The sequence below is a fragment of the Ranitomeya variabilis genome, chromosome 6 (genome assembly GCF_051348905.1).
Source record: "Ranitomeya variabilis isolate aRanVar5 chromosome 6, aRanVar5.hap1, whole genome shotgun sequence".
NCBI classification, from domain to species: Eukaryota; Metazoa; Chordata; class Amphibia; order Anura; family Dendrobatidae; genus Ranitomeya; species Ranitomeya variabilis.
This window is the reverse complement of record NC_135237.1, coordinates 400,332,297-400,349,655: the sequence shown is the minus strand read 5'-3', so window position 1 is coordinate 400,349,655 and position 17,359 is coordinate 400,332,297. Positions and strand designations below refer to the sequence as shown.

At 44.4% G+C, this 17,359-nt stretch overlaps 2 protein-coding genes across 6 annotated transcripts in view; both read left to right on the top strand.

The window, feature by feature from the left end:
• The window catches only part of LOC143783289 (uncharacterized), a 72,656-nt gene that overhangs the window by 4,516 nt on the left and 50,781 nt on the right, over window positions 1-17,359 (top strand). The gene's annotated exons all lie outside the window — the stretch shown is intronic.
• Window positions 12,039-17,359, top strand: part of LDLRAD4 (low density lipoprotein receptor class A domain containing 4) — a 465,509-nt gene continuing 460,188 nt past the window's right edge. For 2 of the 5 annotated variants that reach the window (XM_077270139.1, XM_077270138.1), the window contains exon 1: window positions 12,150-12,294. The gene's annotated coding sequence lies outside the window, so the exon portion shown is untranslated. Of the gene's footprint in view, window positions 12,295-17,359 lie in introns of all 5 variants that reach the window. The other 3 variants (XM_077270140.1, XM_077270137.1, XM_077270143.1) reach the window with 3 other exon arrangements.

Below are 17,359 nucleotides of genomic sequence, written 5' to 3'. Positions count from 1 at the left end.
AGCTGGATTTTTGTATCTTGCAGACTTACACGTTCCTCTGAGACCCTGTCCACTGGGGTCATAACAGAGGAGGACTCTCGAATTCTAACCTCAGGCCTTCCTGTATGGTACGCAGGACCCACTGATTTGTGGTGATGGCCTGCCATTGGGAGAGAAGGCCTGAGAGACGGCCCCCGACCGGAGAGCAGCCATTGCTTCTCAGGGGCCTGCTGATGTTGGGGGACAAGGATGTAACTGGTTTTACCCCCTTTTGGGTAGCTCCACCAACCTATTTTACCTTTACCCTTGTAATCTCTCTGGGGAGGGATGAAAAATGCATTTCCTAGAGCTTCTCTGCTCTGGAAGAGCTTTCTTTTTATCTGTAGCCTTGTCTAAGATTTGTCACGATGCCCGGGTATCAATGCTGCAGGGGAAGCTGCACACAGCAGCTGAGCAAAACGCCAAGTTACAAACCAGAACCCACAGGACCTTTGACATGAAACAGAGTGTACAGGTAATGAACAGGACCTTAGACCATGTGACAGAGTGGGAGGAGGAAAGGGGGCGGAGCCAGACGCCGAGGAAACAGAGAAGGGACAAGCACTAAAGAATAATCAAACAAGCAGAGGTCGTAGCCAGGAGATTACGAGGTACCAAAACGGAGAGACAGGGGATCGTCAGAAGCAAAGCCAGAGTTCAGTAGCCAAGAACACAAACACAGTAAAGCACGGAAAGCAAGACAACTCTATGCAAGCCGGGCACACACTCCAGGAGTCACTCATACAGACAAACAGAATCTATAGCTGACAGAGAAACCAGGTTAGGAGCGAGTATAAATACCCCTCCCATTTTGGGAAAGAGGCTAGCAAAATTAACCCTGATAGGACATTAACCATGTCCTGACCATGACAAGATTTCATCAAGGGCTGGTCCAAACACATAATGTCCCTGAAAAAGAATACCACACAGTTTGGACTTGGAGGTAATGTCACCTCCCCAGGATTTAAGCCATAGAGCTCTCCTAGCTGAATTGGAGAAAACTGCAGACCTAGCGGCTACACATACAGACTCAGCGGAAGCATCCGCAAGGAACCCCGTTGCCTTCTGAAGAAGTGGTAGAGAGTTTAGTATCTCTTCCCTTGAAGTCCCCTGAGAAAGGTGATTTTCTAATGTACATAGCCAGAGGAAAAGGGATCTGGCAACACATGTTGAGGCCACATTTGTCTTTAGTAGATTAGTGGATATGTCCCAGGATTTCCTTAACAAGCTCTCGATTTTCCGATCCATAGGATCTTTGAGCTGAGAGGAATCTTCAAAAGGAAGAGCTGTTTTTTTGGTTAGCCTGGACACCTGTACATCTACTTTAGGTATCTCCCATAAAGAACAGTCCCCATCAAGAGGGAAACGATTCTTTAACTCTGACGGGACATTCAAACCTTTCTCAGGTAGGCCCCATTCATGAAGGACAAGATTCTCAATGTTTTCATATATAGGGAACCCTTTCGGGGCCCTGGGTTTAACCCCCAAAACATATCATCCTGAACGGAGTGGCTGACTACCTCCTCCTCCACCCCCATGGTGCCCCTCACCATAGAAATGAGCTCTTCCATATCTTCTAATGAAAAAATATTTGTTTAGGAGGGAAAACCAAAAATAGCTTACAAATAGAGAAATAACCCCCATAAAATGGAATACTTTATTAAATATTGTACTAAAAAATCCCTATCTAATAATTCGGTATAATGGGGCAGGTAACCCCAACATATATAAACACACGCCCTATACTGAAAATATACCAACAATAAGCATCATAACATGTCCTACTTAGGTGATATAACACAAGTGGTATAAAATATACCTAGAGAGTGTAAAGATATATGTGCACTACCCCTAATAATAATACAGACCTGTAATGTATCCCTACCTAGATGCGGGGGTTGGCACCCTAAGAAAATACGAGAACGGCGCCCCCGCTCGTACGTTGACTATCCCTGGTCTCCTAGGGATTCCCTATAAGGGATAGAATATGAAACAGAAGGCCAGTTGGCTGTATATAACTTGTCAGAATATGTGATATCATTAACACAGCATGTCAGGCCCACATCCCACAATGTGCTGTAAGATAGGGATAGAGGTAGAAGCTAAATCTCACCAGTTACAGGACAATAAATAGAAAAATGCAAAATATATACAGCATACTAAGGGACCGATACCATGAAATATATTAATGCCATAAAAAGAAATAACTAAGGCAAGCCCCCACCACATAAACCTGGAAATGGGCAGATTAATGCACTCAGTTCAATGGGGAATGCAGCAAGTGATAAAAATACATATAAATGATAATTATTATATACTCATCCGCTGCAAAAATCAACCCCAGCCAAACGTCCATCCAGCAGTGGTGGCTCCTACGATAGATTAGGACACACCAAATTCACAGAAGACCTCTCGACGCGTTTCCCCCAGACCATGGGTTCATCAGGAGAGTTAGAACATCAGCATGGCAGTAAATGATATATATAGATGCATAAAAAGATAGGGCTATCTTTTTATGCATCTATATATATCATTTACTGCCATGCTGATGTTCTAACTCTCCTGATGAACCCATGGTCTGGGGGAAACGCGTCGAGAGGTCTTCTGTGAATTTGGTGTGTCCTAATCTATCGTAGGAGCCACCACTGCTGGATGGACGTTTGGCTGGGGTTGATTTTTGCAGCGGATGAGTATATAATAATTATCATTTATATGTATTTTTATCACTTGCTGCATTCCCCATTGAACTGAGTGCATTAATCTGCCCATTTCCAGGTTTATGTGGTGGGGGCTTGCCTTAGTTATTTCTTTTTATGGCATTAATATATTTCATGGTATCGGTCCCTTAGTATGCTGTATATATTTTGCATTTTTCTATTTATTGTCCTGTAACTGGTGAGATTTAGCTTCTACCTCTATCCCTATCTTACAGCACATTGTGGGATGTGGGCCTGACAAGCTGTGTTAATGATATCACATATTCTGACAAGTTATATACAGCCAACTGGCCTTCTGTTTCATATTCTATCCCTTATAGGGAATCCCTAGGAGACCAGGGATAGTCAACGTACGAGCGGGGGCGCCGTTCTCGTATTTTCTCAGGGTGCCAACCCCCGCATCTAGGTAGGGATACATTACAGGTCTGTATTATTATTAGGGGTAGTGCACATATATCTTTACACTCTCTAGGTATATTTTATACCACTTGTGTTATATCACCTAAGTAGGACATGTTATGATGCTTATTGTTGGTATATTTTCAGTATAGGGCGTGTGTTTATATATGTTGGGGTTACCTGCCCCATTATACCGAATTATTAGATAGGGATTTTTTACCTCTTCCATATCTTCAGAAGAAAAAAGATATTTTTTATTATCTGGTCTGGGGGTGGAAGTAGAATCCTCATTCTCCCAAATGTCCTCCGAACCCGAGGTACGGATCTCGCCTGAGTCAGAGTCAGAATCCACAGGAGCCATCTTCCTTTTCTTAGGAGTGGGCTGTGGTGTCGGGGCCTGGGAAAGGGCCGCCATAGAGGACTGAACCTTCTGTCTGATGAGGGTTCTGATGCTGTCCAGAAGAGAGGGCTGTTCATTACGCAGCACTTCATCCGTGCATGGTTTTTCTTATAAGAGGAGGGAAGCTTGGACGCACATGCACCACACTTGCGGCTGGACATCTTATTCTTTTTAGGGGCAGGGACCTTGTCTCCCTAAAAAGAGAGAGAAAGGTGAACTAAGTCACTTTACAATTATCTGGACAGCAATGGACCTCATCCACTACTTACAGTAGGAGGGTGAACGCTGGGCTCTGCAGAAGCAGAGTGTAGGGGTTTGTCCCCGTCCATACGGTCAGTCAGTCACCAGTCACAGAGGGACATAGACAAATGGGCCTTACCTGGAGGCTTTTCCCCAGACCAGGAATATATAGCATCGAGGTCGCCAGTGAGATTTAGTGCTCCTCCTCCTCCCTAGAGTCCGTAGGGGGTGAGGCAAGAAACGCCCCTCATGGCTGCCGCTGGGTCAGGACGCCGGACGGCGCGCGCGTGCGCTCCAGGGTGGAACGCATAGGGACGAAACCGGAAGTTCGGGAGCGTCACTTCCGGTGCGCGCGCGCTGCCTCCGGCAGGAGCGAGAAGGGAGGAGAAAGCCGGGGAGCTACAGGAGGACCCTGGTGCACTTCATCACCCTTCTTTGCCCCACGAGGAGGCGCAGGAAGGGCGGGATAGGGGTCCCAAGTCACGTGGCTGACGCGGAGATGGGAGCAGTCACAGGAGGAGGAGAGCGGAGCCCCCGACCTCGACTGCCCGGCACATGCAGGTAACAGCGCTCCCGATCGCCGGCCACGGCAGCACTATCAGAAACCTCTTCGTGCCCCATAGGGGATAGGAAAAACACTGGTGGTTGCAGGAAGGGAAGGGGTATTTAACCTCTTTGTTTCCTGTTCCCTATTAGGGTGGGGAGACATCCTCCGATACTGCTGTCGTGGAAGGTGACTAGAGAAAAATTGGATACTATACTGTGGCTCTTAGACTTCAATGAATGTGTTTCATCGAATTTATGAAAGAAATTAGTGCAAGCTGCGATTTTTTTACATGCAGATTCACTCAGAGAAAAAAAATAAACATTTTGCTCATCTGTACTGCCTAATTGAATAACATTGATCTGAGTTCTGTCCATTTTTTCTATAGAGAGCACTCAGATCGAACATCTCGTCATGTGAACAAGCCCTAAGGCTAAGTTCACATTTGCGCATGTGTCCACAGCGTATCATCTGCATGCGCAAACGCATGCCAAAATGCATGCCAAAGCATGCTTACGCCTGTGCATCACCTTGCGCATGACGCAAACCAAAACGCTGCGTGTGCATGCGTTTTGGCATGGGTTTGCATTTTTGTCCTTGTGTACCAATGCGTTCCCATAGACAGTAATGCGTTTTTTGGACACAATCATTTGACACCTTAAAAAATGCAACATGTTGCGTTCGCCGGACCCCGCCGCACACCGCGAAATGAAGCATGCGTACGCATCCGCAAGCGAACGCATGCAAAAACATGTCACTGCGTACATAATGTTAAAGATATCTACGCATGACGCATGCGGATCATACGCTGCGCACACAGACGCAAATGTGAACCTGGCCTTAGGGCTCAAGCAGACATCCGTGCAAATCGGTCCAATCTTGGACTGCAGTACACAGACTGGCCACGGTTCTCCTGATCTGAGTGTGACGGCCTCACAGAAATACATGAAGCTGTCATGCTCCGGTCCAGAGACCCATTTCGTAAATTAGCGGTCCGTGCTCGGACCAATTTGCATTGTCTGTATGAGTTGTCCTTCCAATGAAGACTAAGCTAAAACAAGAGTCAGGCGTGTGGATGATCTGTGAAAAGAAGCTTCCAGGTGTTCCTGAAGATTAGGGCTGCGCATGTAACTGTCAAGGTGGCCCTGGACATTTGGCAATGATAGTGTTAATCAGCTCGAGAAGGTGGACGTAATTTAACGCTTTTCCTGGGGTCTCCTCACCTCCATGTGGGATACTATATTATGGCATTATCACTTGCAAATTTTATAAGCAATCTACTGAGTATATCTGTGAGCGCTGATAGATATCTAAGAAGGGTTAATGGGTGACAGAACATTGTAAGATAGAGTAATGTGAATTATGCCTCATTTTAACCAGAAATGCTGACAAAATCACCCTTCTTCCAGACATGTATAACTAGGTATATTACTGTAATGTGCAGGCAGAGGTTTACTCATTGTGCTGCAGACAAATGACATGAGACATTATCAGATTCCAGGAAATAGTCTGCGATTCATGACAGGCTTTTACTGACATCACATGTGGTTTCATGGAGAGGAGCTGCCAGCACAGAAGAGGTGCCAATGTCTCCATGGCAGTTACAAAAGAATAAAGTCAATGAGATGTTTGCAGAATGTCAGTGAATATGCTGACAGCCATTAAAAAGACAGTCGATGCCAAAGAAGATCCATATATTAGAAAGAGGAAAAAAATGGCCAATAATTCCATAAATCTAGAGAACGACAATAAAGTATAGTGAATGATTGCTGAAGTCTAAGCGTCTGTGTTTTATGTTTTGTGAACACAGAATTAATGGCCACCACTGATTTTGAGACTGAAGGGACCACAGAAATGCATTTCCTTTACAAGCTATGGACAACTTTTGAGATTTTTTGTTGTTGTTGCCTAAATGCAAGTATTTTTTGGCTGACAAGCATGTTGCTATAAGGCTTCGTTTGTCTTCTGCAGCTTGAATGTATCACAGCATACAGCAGGCTCAGGTCTCTACTATCTCTGTTCTCCTAAACCAGGGACACACAATCTTTTTTGATCCAAGGGCCAGATTGTCAAACTGATCCAATCCAGGGGCCGCAATAAGAATTAAAGGGGGTATTTGTGTGATATTTGGGGCATATCAAAAGTTTACACCATAAAAGCGATCAGCTGTTTCTCCTTCACTATCATACCTACCTTTGGTGTTACCTTGTGATTGTGTATTTCACTTGTTATTTTTAACTATAATGGTTGACTTTTTTTTACTTTGGCACAATGCTTGTTGTACACATTACACGTTTTTACTGACGGTTTTGTCATCACTTTTTATGTTCTATACTCACTGGTTGCACCAGGGCACCAGGGCAACAATTGTAAGGGCTTGTTTCCACTTGTGAGAAAGACGTCCGTGTCTCGCATGTGGAAACCAAGCTCTGGCGCCGGCACTCTAGAGCGGAGCGTGCGGACGCATAGGAACACATGGAGCTGCACAGCTCCGCTCCAAAGTGCCGGCGCCAGAGCTTGGTTTCCACATGCGAGACACGGACGTGTTTCTCGCAAGTGGAAACAAGCCCTAAGGGTATGTTTCCACGTACAGGAAACGCTGCGTTTTTGACGCTGCGTTGAGCCGCAGCATCAAAAACGCAGCGTCCAGATGTTACAGCATAGTGGAGGGGTTTTCATGAAATCCCGTCTCCACTATGCAGTAAAAGACGCATGCGGCAGACCCGCGGAAACAGACATGTGGTGCGTCTTTTAAGAACGCAGCATGTCCTTGCTTTGCTGAAACAACGCAAGGACAACGCAGGTGACCTGCCAGTGACCTCAGGTGCAGATTTGGTCAGGATTTTACCTGCATAAAATCCTGACCAAATCCTTAGGCAATCCTGAACGTGGACACATACCCTTATACTCACTTACATTTTCTATCTATATAATTTGATATTTATGGACTTGTGATCCCTATTTAGTCCTTACTACTTCATACACTTTTGTGTTTCACCTAGCTACATTCACAGCATATTCTCTCCTGGATATGCGTCCCTGTTCTCCTTTTTTTATATTATTTTCCTATACCATATAGATTGAGGCACTGTGGCCTATAACTTTTATCTGTATTGTTTTTTCCCTTTTGTTACTTTTTCTTGGTACCAGAATTTTATACTAATTAAACTATATTGGATTGGACTTATGGTCGGTTTTGTGATGCTCTTTTCTGTCTTTGACCATAAATGTCTGAAAGGTAAGTTCTACTTACAGGCCTATTACCTCCAAATCAGCACTCTAAGGCTGGCCTCACACTAGCAAGTTTTACAGACGTCTGAGCGCACAAACTACGTCCGTAAAATACGCATTACACACGGCCCAATGATTCCCTATGTCCCAGCTCCTATCAGCCGTATTTTACTGATCCGTATTATACGGTCTTGTACGGCCGTACAAAATCGCAGCATGCTGCGTTTGTCACCGTATTGCGCAAAAAAATCGCCAATGAAAGTCTATGGGGGCGAGAAAAATACGGATTACACACGGACCAGCAGTGTGACCTGCGAGAAATACGCATCGGTGTTAGAGAGAAAAGCCGGTAATTCAATTGCCGGCTTTTCATTTCTCCTTCCCAAAATCGACAGGATATGAGACATGGTTTACATACAGTAAACCATCTCATATCCCTTTTTTTTTTGCATATTCCACACTACTAATGTTAGTAGTGTGTATGTGCAAAATTTTGGCGCTGTAGCTGCTAAAATAAAGGGTTAAATGGCGGAAAAAATTGGCGTGGGCTCCCGTGCAATTTTCTCCGCCAGAGTGGTAAAGCCAGTGACTGAGGGCAGATATTAATAGCCTAGAGAGGGTCCATGGTTATTGGCCCCCCCTGGCTACAAACATCTGCCCCCAGCCACCCCAGAAAAGGCACATCTGGAAGATGCGCCTATTCTGGCACTTGGCCACTCTCTTCCCACTCCCGTTTAGCGGTGGGATATGGGGTAATGAAGGGTTAATGTCACCTTGCTATTGTAAGGTGACATTAAGCCAGATTAATAATGGAGAGGCGTCAATTATGACACCTATCCATTATTAATCCAATAGTACGAAATGGTTAATAAAACACACACACATGATTACAAAGTCCTTTAATGAAATAAAGACACAGGTTGTTGTAATATTTTATTATTCTCTTAATCCAGCTGAAGACCCTCGTTCTGTGAAAAAGTAAAAATAACAAATCAACAATATCTCATACCTTCCGATAATCAGTCACGTCCCACGAAGTAAATCCATCTGAAGGGGTTAAATCATTTTACAGCCAGGAGCTGTGCTAAAGCACTCGCTCCTGCCTGTAAAACCCGGGTACTGAATGGAAAGCAGGGTGATCTGTAGTTACCTTGAGTTGCGGTGATGCGCCCTCTGCTGGATGTCCTCATGAACTGGAGCGTTGGAAAAGTTCCCACGCTCGAGTTCATATGAGGACATCCAGCAGAGGGCGCATCACCGCGACTCAAGGTAACTACAGATCAAACTGCTTTCCATTCAGTACCCGGGGATTTACAGGCAGGAGCGAGTGCTTTAGCACAGGTCCTGGCTGTAAAATGATTTAACCCCTTCAGATGGATTTACTTCGTGGGACATAACGACGGAAGGTATGGAATATTGTTGTTTGTTTTTTTAACTTTGTTTCAGGATGATGGTCTTCAGGTGGATTAAGAGTCTAATAAAATATTACAACAACATGTGTCTTTATTTCATTAAAATACTTGTAAATAATGTGTGTGTTTTATTAACCATTTAGTACTATTGGATTAATAATGAATAGGTGTCATAATTGACGCCTCTCCATTATTAATCTGGCTTAATGTCACCTTACAATAGCAAGGTGACATTAACCCTTCATTACCCCATATCCCACCGCTACACGGGAGTGGGAAGAGAGTGGCCAAGTGTCAGAATAGGCGCATCTTTTAGATGTGCCTTTTCTGGGGTGGCTGGGGGCAGATGTTTTTAGCCAGGGGGGGCCAATAACCATGGACCCTCTCTAGGCTATTAATATCTGCCCTCAGTCACTGGCTTTACCGCTCTGGTGGAGAAAATTGGAGAAAAACGCCAATTTGTTCCGCCATTTAACCCTTTATTTTGCAAGCTACAGTGCCCAAATTTTGCACATACACACTACTGACATTAGTAGTGTGGAATATGCAAAAAAAAAGGGATATGAGATGGTTTACTGTATGTAAACCATGTCTCATATCCTGTCGGGTTTGTGAAGGAGAAATGAAAAGCCGGCAATTGAATTACCGGCTTTTCACATATATCACGCTGAATTAAATATAAATACAGAATATATATATATATATGTGTATCAATGACATATATATATATATATATATATATATATATATATATATATATATACTGTATATATGTTTTAACGAACATTTGAGCACATAAATCCATTAGATGTCGGTTTTGCAAGCCTGCGAGAAAATATCGCAGTACCGATGCCATACGGATTACATATGGAGGATGCCATGCGCAAAATACGCTGACACACCCTGCCTACGGATGACATACGGATCACTATTTTGGGGACTTTTCTGCGTATTACGGCCGTAAAAAAACGGACCGTATTTACATACGCTGAGTGTGAGGCCGGCCTAATGGTATGTATACACGGAGTTTTAGTTTACGAGGATTTAGAAAAAGAGTCTGCTCTTAAATCCCCATCAAAACCTGTGTCAAATACTCTCTGAATAATGCCGGGATCACATACAGCCGAGTCTAGCAGGTAAAAACCCAGCTCTGGCGCCGGCACTCCGGAGCAGAGCGTGCAGCCGCATAGCAATACATGGAGCTGCATGCTCCGCTCTGGAGTGCCGGCGCTAGAGCTGGGTTTTTACCTGCGAGACTCGGCCGTATCTCGCGTATGAGTGATCCCGGCCTAAGTGTCAGACTGATTTTAATGAGAGAAGCTCCTTCAGTGCACACAGTACTGTTTTTTTCATGTGGTTTTGAACATTTTGCATTAAAACTAATATGAAGCTAATTCTAAAACTGTTTGAAGCATTTCAATGTAGATTTGCAATAAAATCATCTTCTAAATCCTCATAAAATCTGTGTGAACAGGCCCTAAAGAGGAAGAGGTGATGCATGCACATGGCTCTCTACAATAGATCATTTTTTTTTGTTTCATGCCTAATGATTCAGAACTCCCATAAACTACAGTGGGACGAGCACAGACACGGATGACACTTGTCTAATTCATATACTCTTTTCTGAAGCCACACTGATCTCGAGACCCCATTGTCCTGAAGTATGAGAGATGTCTACACTCTACACAGGGCGCCATTAGTACTTGCCAGTCCCTGCCCCTCAGCTGCTGCCACTACTGCTCACGTATAGCTAACCTGTCAGTCAACCTGTGCATATGATTGGGGCACACAGAATATCATTGTGGGCTGCATGTGACCCCCGGCTGCAGATCGTGCACCCTTGGCCTAAATGATACCTAAGCTGATTAAAGCATGCAGCCAGCGGGTAAGGAAAGGGTGAATCAAACACCCGAAAACCCCGCCCATATGACCCAAAACCGGTCCCGCCAAATTCAGATGACAGGTTCCCTTTAAGGCTGGGGCTATATGACATCTCACATGTAATGCGCCATGGAATAAATGACGCTTTAATAATAAATAATAACATAGACCGTGGCACAGATTGTGTGGCTGAAGATGGTTGTATGCCACAGCTATGTTGCAGCATGGTACACGTGAATGCTGCCATGTCGGAGTCGCATACAGCAATCACTGCCCACACAACCTGCGTCATGGCCTAAGTATACCAGCCAGGGGCGATACCAGGTACAGGGTTTGCAGTCAGATCCAGGCCCTGGAGTTCGGGGGCCCAATGAGTCCCTTTGGCCCCTAAGAGAAGACCAGTTCTATGACAGACCCGTGGTAGTTGGAGGTTTAGCGCTGGGGTCACACACTGCACATCACGCTGCCATTTGGATCCCACTTTTTCTGTCACAGTCAATAGGAAGCCATGCATTACATAAGGAGTCTCCATATTCCCTGCATCCCTGTGCCACATACTGCTCCCCTTTAGTCCTAACACTGCATGAATTTTGGCTACAAACCTTAGGCACTTCACTGGTTTGTGAAACTACAACTCCCAGCATTCCTAAACCACACAGGTGTCAGGGGCTGTTGAGAGTTTTAGGGTATGTGCACACGTCAGGATTTCTTGCAGAAATTTTCCTGACAAAAATCCGGAAATTTGTGCCAGAAATCCGCATGCGTTTTTTGCGCGTTTTTGACACTTTTTTTTTTCTGCGGAAAATTTGCGGATTTTTTGCGTTTTTCTCCTGACACAGTCCAAAATCAAGGGAAATCCGCAAAAAATCTGCAAAAAGAATAAACAAGTTCATTCTTTTTGCAGATTACGTTTTTTTGGCGGAAAAAAACGCAACATCTGCACAAAAAATGCAGAATGCATTCTAAATGATAGGATGCATAATGTAAGCGTTTTTTGTGCAGAATTATAGCGTTTTTATAGGGGAATTCCGCAAAAAAAACGCTAAAATTCCTGAAGAAATCCTGACGTGTGCACATACCCTCAGTTTCATAATAGCTGCAATGGTGGTGGCAGCTTCACCTAATAACACGTCATTAACCCCGCAGCAATGACTGCAGCTGAGTGAAAGTAGGGCCAATTTGGGATAACGAGGTACCTGCTCCCTCCCTGCCTCCCTCCATAGGATGCACTGGGACTGCACTCACACATCCGGCCGGTAGGTGTCAGTGTGGGCTGTGGATCCGCCAGTCAGGGCTGGGCAGGAAGCATTTCCCTTCCCCCCTCACACCTCCCTCTAGAACTTGTCTCCTCTCTCCGGCTGTCAGAGTGCGAGCTAGACTGGCTGCAGACAGAGGCAGGAGGAGAGTGCTGGTCCCAGACGCGGAGCCTGTGTGCAGACACTGCAGGGGGAGGTAAGAGCCTTCCATCTCCTCTGCATGAGAGCCAGGCACCGCACCACCACTATGCCTGCTGCTGCACTGGTGTGGGGGCAGTGCCCAGTCACTGGGCTGCAGCTGGAGCTTTTCTGGGAGTCGGGGAGGAGCTGCTGGCAGAAAAGTGACAGAGGCCCAAGTTTAATTGTGTGTGCTGGGAAAGCCACATCTGCCCTGTGATGCCAGCCACATCTGCCCTGTGATGCCAGCCACATCTGCCCTGTGATGCCAGGCACATCTGTGGTGAGCACCTCCTCCTCCTCAGTGCCAGGATGGCTGCTGCTGTGGGGACTGGGCACCGAGCTGCTGCCATGAGTTTATTAAGTATGCATGGGCTCCATGGAGGGGGTGTGCCCAGTGCCCATGCCTCATGCTCCTGGGTACCAAGATGCAGGCTGCATACCCCTGTGTGCCCGCTGCCGTGTGTGATGCCACTTCGTATTTACCGCCTCCTCATGCTTAGTCTGACTTGGTTGAAGTATCAGAAATTCTTTAACGTGGCCGATCTATATCACAGCCTGGTTCATTGTATCGAAGCTGAAGCTGTGCTCCCGATGTCCGGACTGGCAATATGGATATGATGTCGTTTATATTCTTATGTGTTATTGCAGTGTTTTTATTTCTTGGGCTTTAGTTCTATTTTCTCCCAGTGTAAAGCTCCAGAAAATTCCTTTTGGCTCATTTTATCAATAGTGCCCCATAAAGGAGGCGGCGTGCGTATCTAGAGCAGATTGTGCCCAATGTATCAGGACGGCACGAGCTGCATAATACACTTGGCACAACCCGTGGCTTTCTAAGAAATCTTGTCTGACGGAGGTCACATCCCCAGTGTCGTATGTGCACGATGGCCATCGCCTCTGCACAAGATAATGGCTAGGCCCAAAGTCAACTTGTTGCACGTGTTTTTTTTTTTTTTTGTTTTTTTTTTGCAATGGCTCTTTGGTTCATCAGAAGACAAGGATTGTGAATGCCTGACTTAAGAATTTTTTTTTCTGACCTATTAATGCATGAAAAGCTAATGTATGGCGTTTTTCATGCTAGCAGTGCTTTTTTTTTTTCAATTTTTTTCTTCTATGTTGGGAAAAACTGCAAAACAAAAAAGCACCTTGTAAACATGCACTAAAGAGATGTTCACACATCGCCGATCTGCCACATCAGCCATGTGTTTCCTAAAATAATTTCTCTTATATATTGTACATGAAACTTTTGAAATCCCTTTGGGTGGATTTTGTCTTCATTCCTGGGGGAAGCACTGCATCTCCATAGCAGGTTTTCCTTCCTTCGGCTGCATTGATATCAGATTGTACGTTTGGAGTACAGATGATGGCAGTGATGGGTGAGCTCAGCGCCTGTGTCTCACTAGCCCTGAAGATGAAGGGCTGCAGGAGACCTTACTGATCAGCACAGAGGAGGAGACAGGTGCTGACCGTTCTACTGCAATCATCTGTCCTCCTCATGAATGTCCTAACTTCAGGGAAGTGGATAGGGGAGAAGCAGAGGCTTGGAGGCCGCTTGCATTTTCATTTTACAGGGTGAAGACCAATCCTCTTAAAAGGCCTCTACTACCTGCCATTTTTTTTCCCATGCATAGAACACACAACTGCTATCTATGGCGCTATTCATGTCATTTGGTCGTGCAAAACTTGGACATGCCTGTCTACAAATCTTATAAGTCCATGAAAAGCATGTACAGCACACAGATGGCGTCAATGTACTGTCTGTATTTTATCATTGCAAACGATTGATAACTTGCAAAACAAACTGATGGTAAAAATGGATATGTGGACCATACACTGACACTAGTGCCATTTTCTTCATGTACATATTTAAAAATGGACGCTTGAATGAGGTCTAAAAGTGACTTTCATAGCTCCATGCTGCACAAAATATTTTAAGATGGTTACTCTGGAACACAATCTGTGGCAGAAGTTCAGTACTAAACGTTGATTACTGCTGCAGATAACTATCCTCATGGTGTAAGGCTGTCCTCTGTGTACCATGCAGGCAAGATATTGTGCCATGTCCATGGAGAAGGAAAGTTTGACACTGGTTCCGTGACCTCTATAGACACAATGTATTTATGCAGATCGCTACATGGCATCAACAGACCATAAACTTATACTAAGCTAATGAGTCTGGGATCTGTTGGATAGGAGAAAAGAGAAACTCCTGTTTGTGAACAGTGGGACAATGGCGAATTCTTGTCCTGGGCAGACGTGGACCCACCAGTGATGCCTGGTGCTGGTGATATAGAATGACTTGGCTGGCAATCAGTGGTACAGAACTAGGCGTCTGTGGAACTGGCGAGACGTGTACATTACCATCGCCAGCACTTCAGAGGTACTGCAACTAACATTTGCAGACTTGGTTGACAGGTTTCAGTAGTGATATTGTGTCTTCAGCCCATGGGACCGCTGCAGCCGATCGCTGTGCTAAGCAGCTTGTGTGATCTACATAATACATAGATTCTATTTTTAATTTTCAGAATTGTTTAAAAAAAAAAAAATGCTATTTACCTCATCAATCCTCTTAACTCTCATTCTAATGTTCCCCGGTCCCCAGCTGGTCTCTACTTAGCTCCTGCAGCAATGAAGACCTAACATAATGGCTGGAGTAGACAATCATCTCAGCTACTGGTTTGCTGCAGTGGTCACCAGGTAGTGTCCGAATGAGAAGTAGTAAGTGGGGTGCATTGATGAGGTAATTATGTTTTGGGTTTGTTTTTTTGGGGGTGTAAGAGCTGGATGTAGGCATCACAAGCTGTTGAGCCCAGTGACTGGCTGCATTGGTCACATACACCTGACATCACCTCTGCAGCCCGGAGCAGTCACAGGAAGGCAATGGAGTTGGGAAAAGGTGAGTTTTCTCTCACCCACAGGGCTTCAGCTGCAGGAAAAAAATATCCTAGAAAACGCTTTAATTCTGCACAGTACTCATTTTGTCAAAGCTGCAAGATCTTCTGATTAATTTCAGTGTCTTGCGTTGTGGTCTCATTGTGACATTATAGCCTGCCATTAGGGTAAAGGATCTGTAGGAACTTCTAGGAAGCCACCGATCATGTTGGGACTGAACGACGCGAAGTCTCTTGTAGGAATAGTCTTTAGGGCTCATTCACACTTCAGTTTTTCACATACAAGTGCTGTTTGTGTTATGGATAGCACTTGTTCTTATCAGTCTATGTGGCTGCTCGCATGCCGCATCTTTCCTTGGACCGAGGGGTCTACTTGAATTCAGAGACATGTCAGCTTAAAATTGGCAATGCAAGTCTATGGGTCAGTGAAAAGGGGGGGGGGAAAAAAAAAAAGACTGCATCCGGATGCATTTGCTGTTTGTTTTTTCACTGATAGAAGGTGGAGAAACGTTTTTTTTTTTTTTTTCCTTCTCATCATTGAAAAATATTAATGACACGCTGATGAAAATCTGATATTCAAACGTAACCCCCCCCCCCCCCCGACTTCTATGTGAGGCATTACCGATGGGGATTTCTTTTTTTTTTTTTTTTTTTTTTTTTTTTCTTCCCCACTTGTATGTTGGGGGTGAATTATGGTTTTTAAAATAACCATTTAAAAATATATTTTTTATTTTAATGTACGGTTTTAAATGGAATCTGTCAGCAAGGGTTTGCTAACTCATCTGAGAGCAGCATGATATAGGAAAAGAGAAGTTGAATCCAGTGATGTATCACTTAGTTTATTGGGTGTAGCTTTTCTCACACAGGGTTTAGAATTAGAATGAAGCAGAGCTGAGAAAGCTAACCCTGCCCACACCAGGCTCCACATGTACAAAGTCCATAGGCAGTGGGGTGCTTAGTTGTTGGACAAGTCCAGCAATTTTAATCTTAGTGATAAATCCTTCAGTTAGTAAACAGCACCCACTGACAAGTGACACACCCCTGAGGTGTTTCAGCCTCGATCTCCTGCTATCTTAAGATTACATAGTAAAAACCTGCAGATTTCCTTTAAGTGCTTCATCTAGAAAGCATCTCACTGTAATTTCCCCTCTACATTAACACTGCAATTCAGAAGGAAACAAGCTAATAGGAACTTGGATGTAGTAGTCAGCAACACCATAATAGAAAACTGATGTCAGCTGGAAATGTTTTGTCACAATATACTGCTTGAGCTTCTTTCCTAGTTTTGGTGGTTGAGCTCACACTGTCCTGGTCCCCCACTCATCACTCCATAGGAGGCTTCCAAAAAAGGGTGTTCAGATGGTTTTTGGTTATTAAAAAAGAAACCCACAGTGCTGATCGGAGACCAGTACATGAGGCCCCTGCCTTGTATTCTGTCATAAACTTGTTTTAAAATTATAATCCTGAAGTTCTCAGTTTTCACTTTATTAAGCATCATGATAGACTGACACTTCCCCAGTTCTGCAGAGATCATATCTCAGGAAAGATGACTGCCTCCATAATCGCTTACAGAATATAGATTAGAAAAATAAAAATTACCGTAAGTATCTTAGTATTGAGGTACGTGCCCACGATCAGGAAATGGTAGCGCTTTGGACAAAACATATTTTCACTGTGTTAAATCTGCATGTGTACATTGAACACCTGCAGATTTACTGCATCAAATCCATTCCATTATGGAAACGTCGTCTCCGCACAAATATTAACATGCTGCGACTTGTAAACCCGCACCGCGGATGAGTTTCCACAACTTTAAATAGACGCAGCACAGGTGAGCTGCACTCATTATGCTGCCTTTCCAGACTGTGGGCACACCATAGGAAAATAGATAAATGAGGGGGCTGAATATTTATTCTTAAAATAGCTGTTTAATAATGACACAACTGTGATCCAAATTTGAGTATTTGGCATCCTATTATGTCTTAATCGTGACTGGTAGGTCGTCTATGGATGTTCATCGCTTGGACCTAGCTACTGTATATCACCAATGAAAGCTGACCATGATTGACACCAGAGCTAGCCCAGTTTTGAGCAGCTCTGGTACCTATGACAGCCTATGTGGTGTTTTCCATGTATGAGGTTTTTTTTTTTTTTTCCTGAGTGGTCATCACAAAGCAGAGACTTGACCAATAT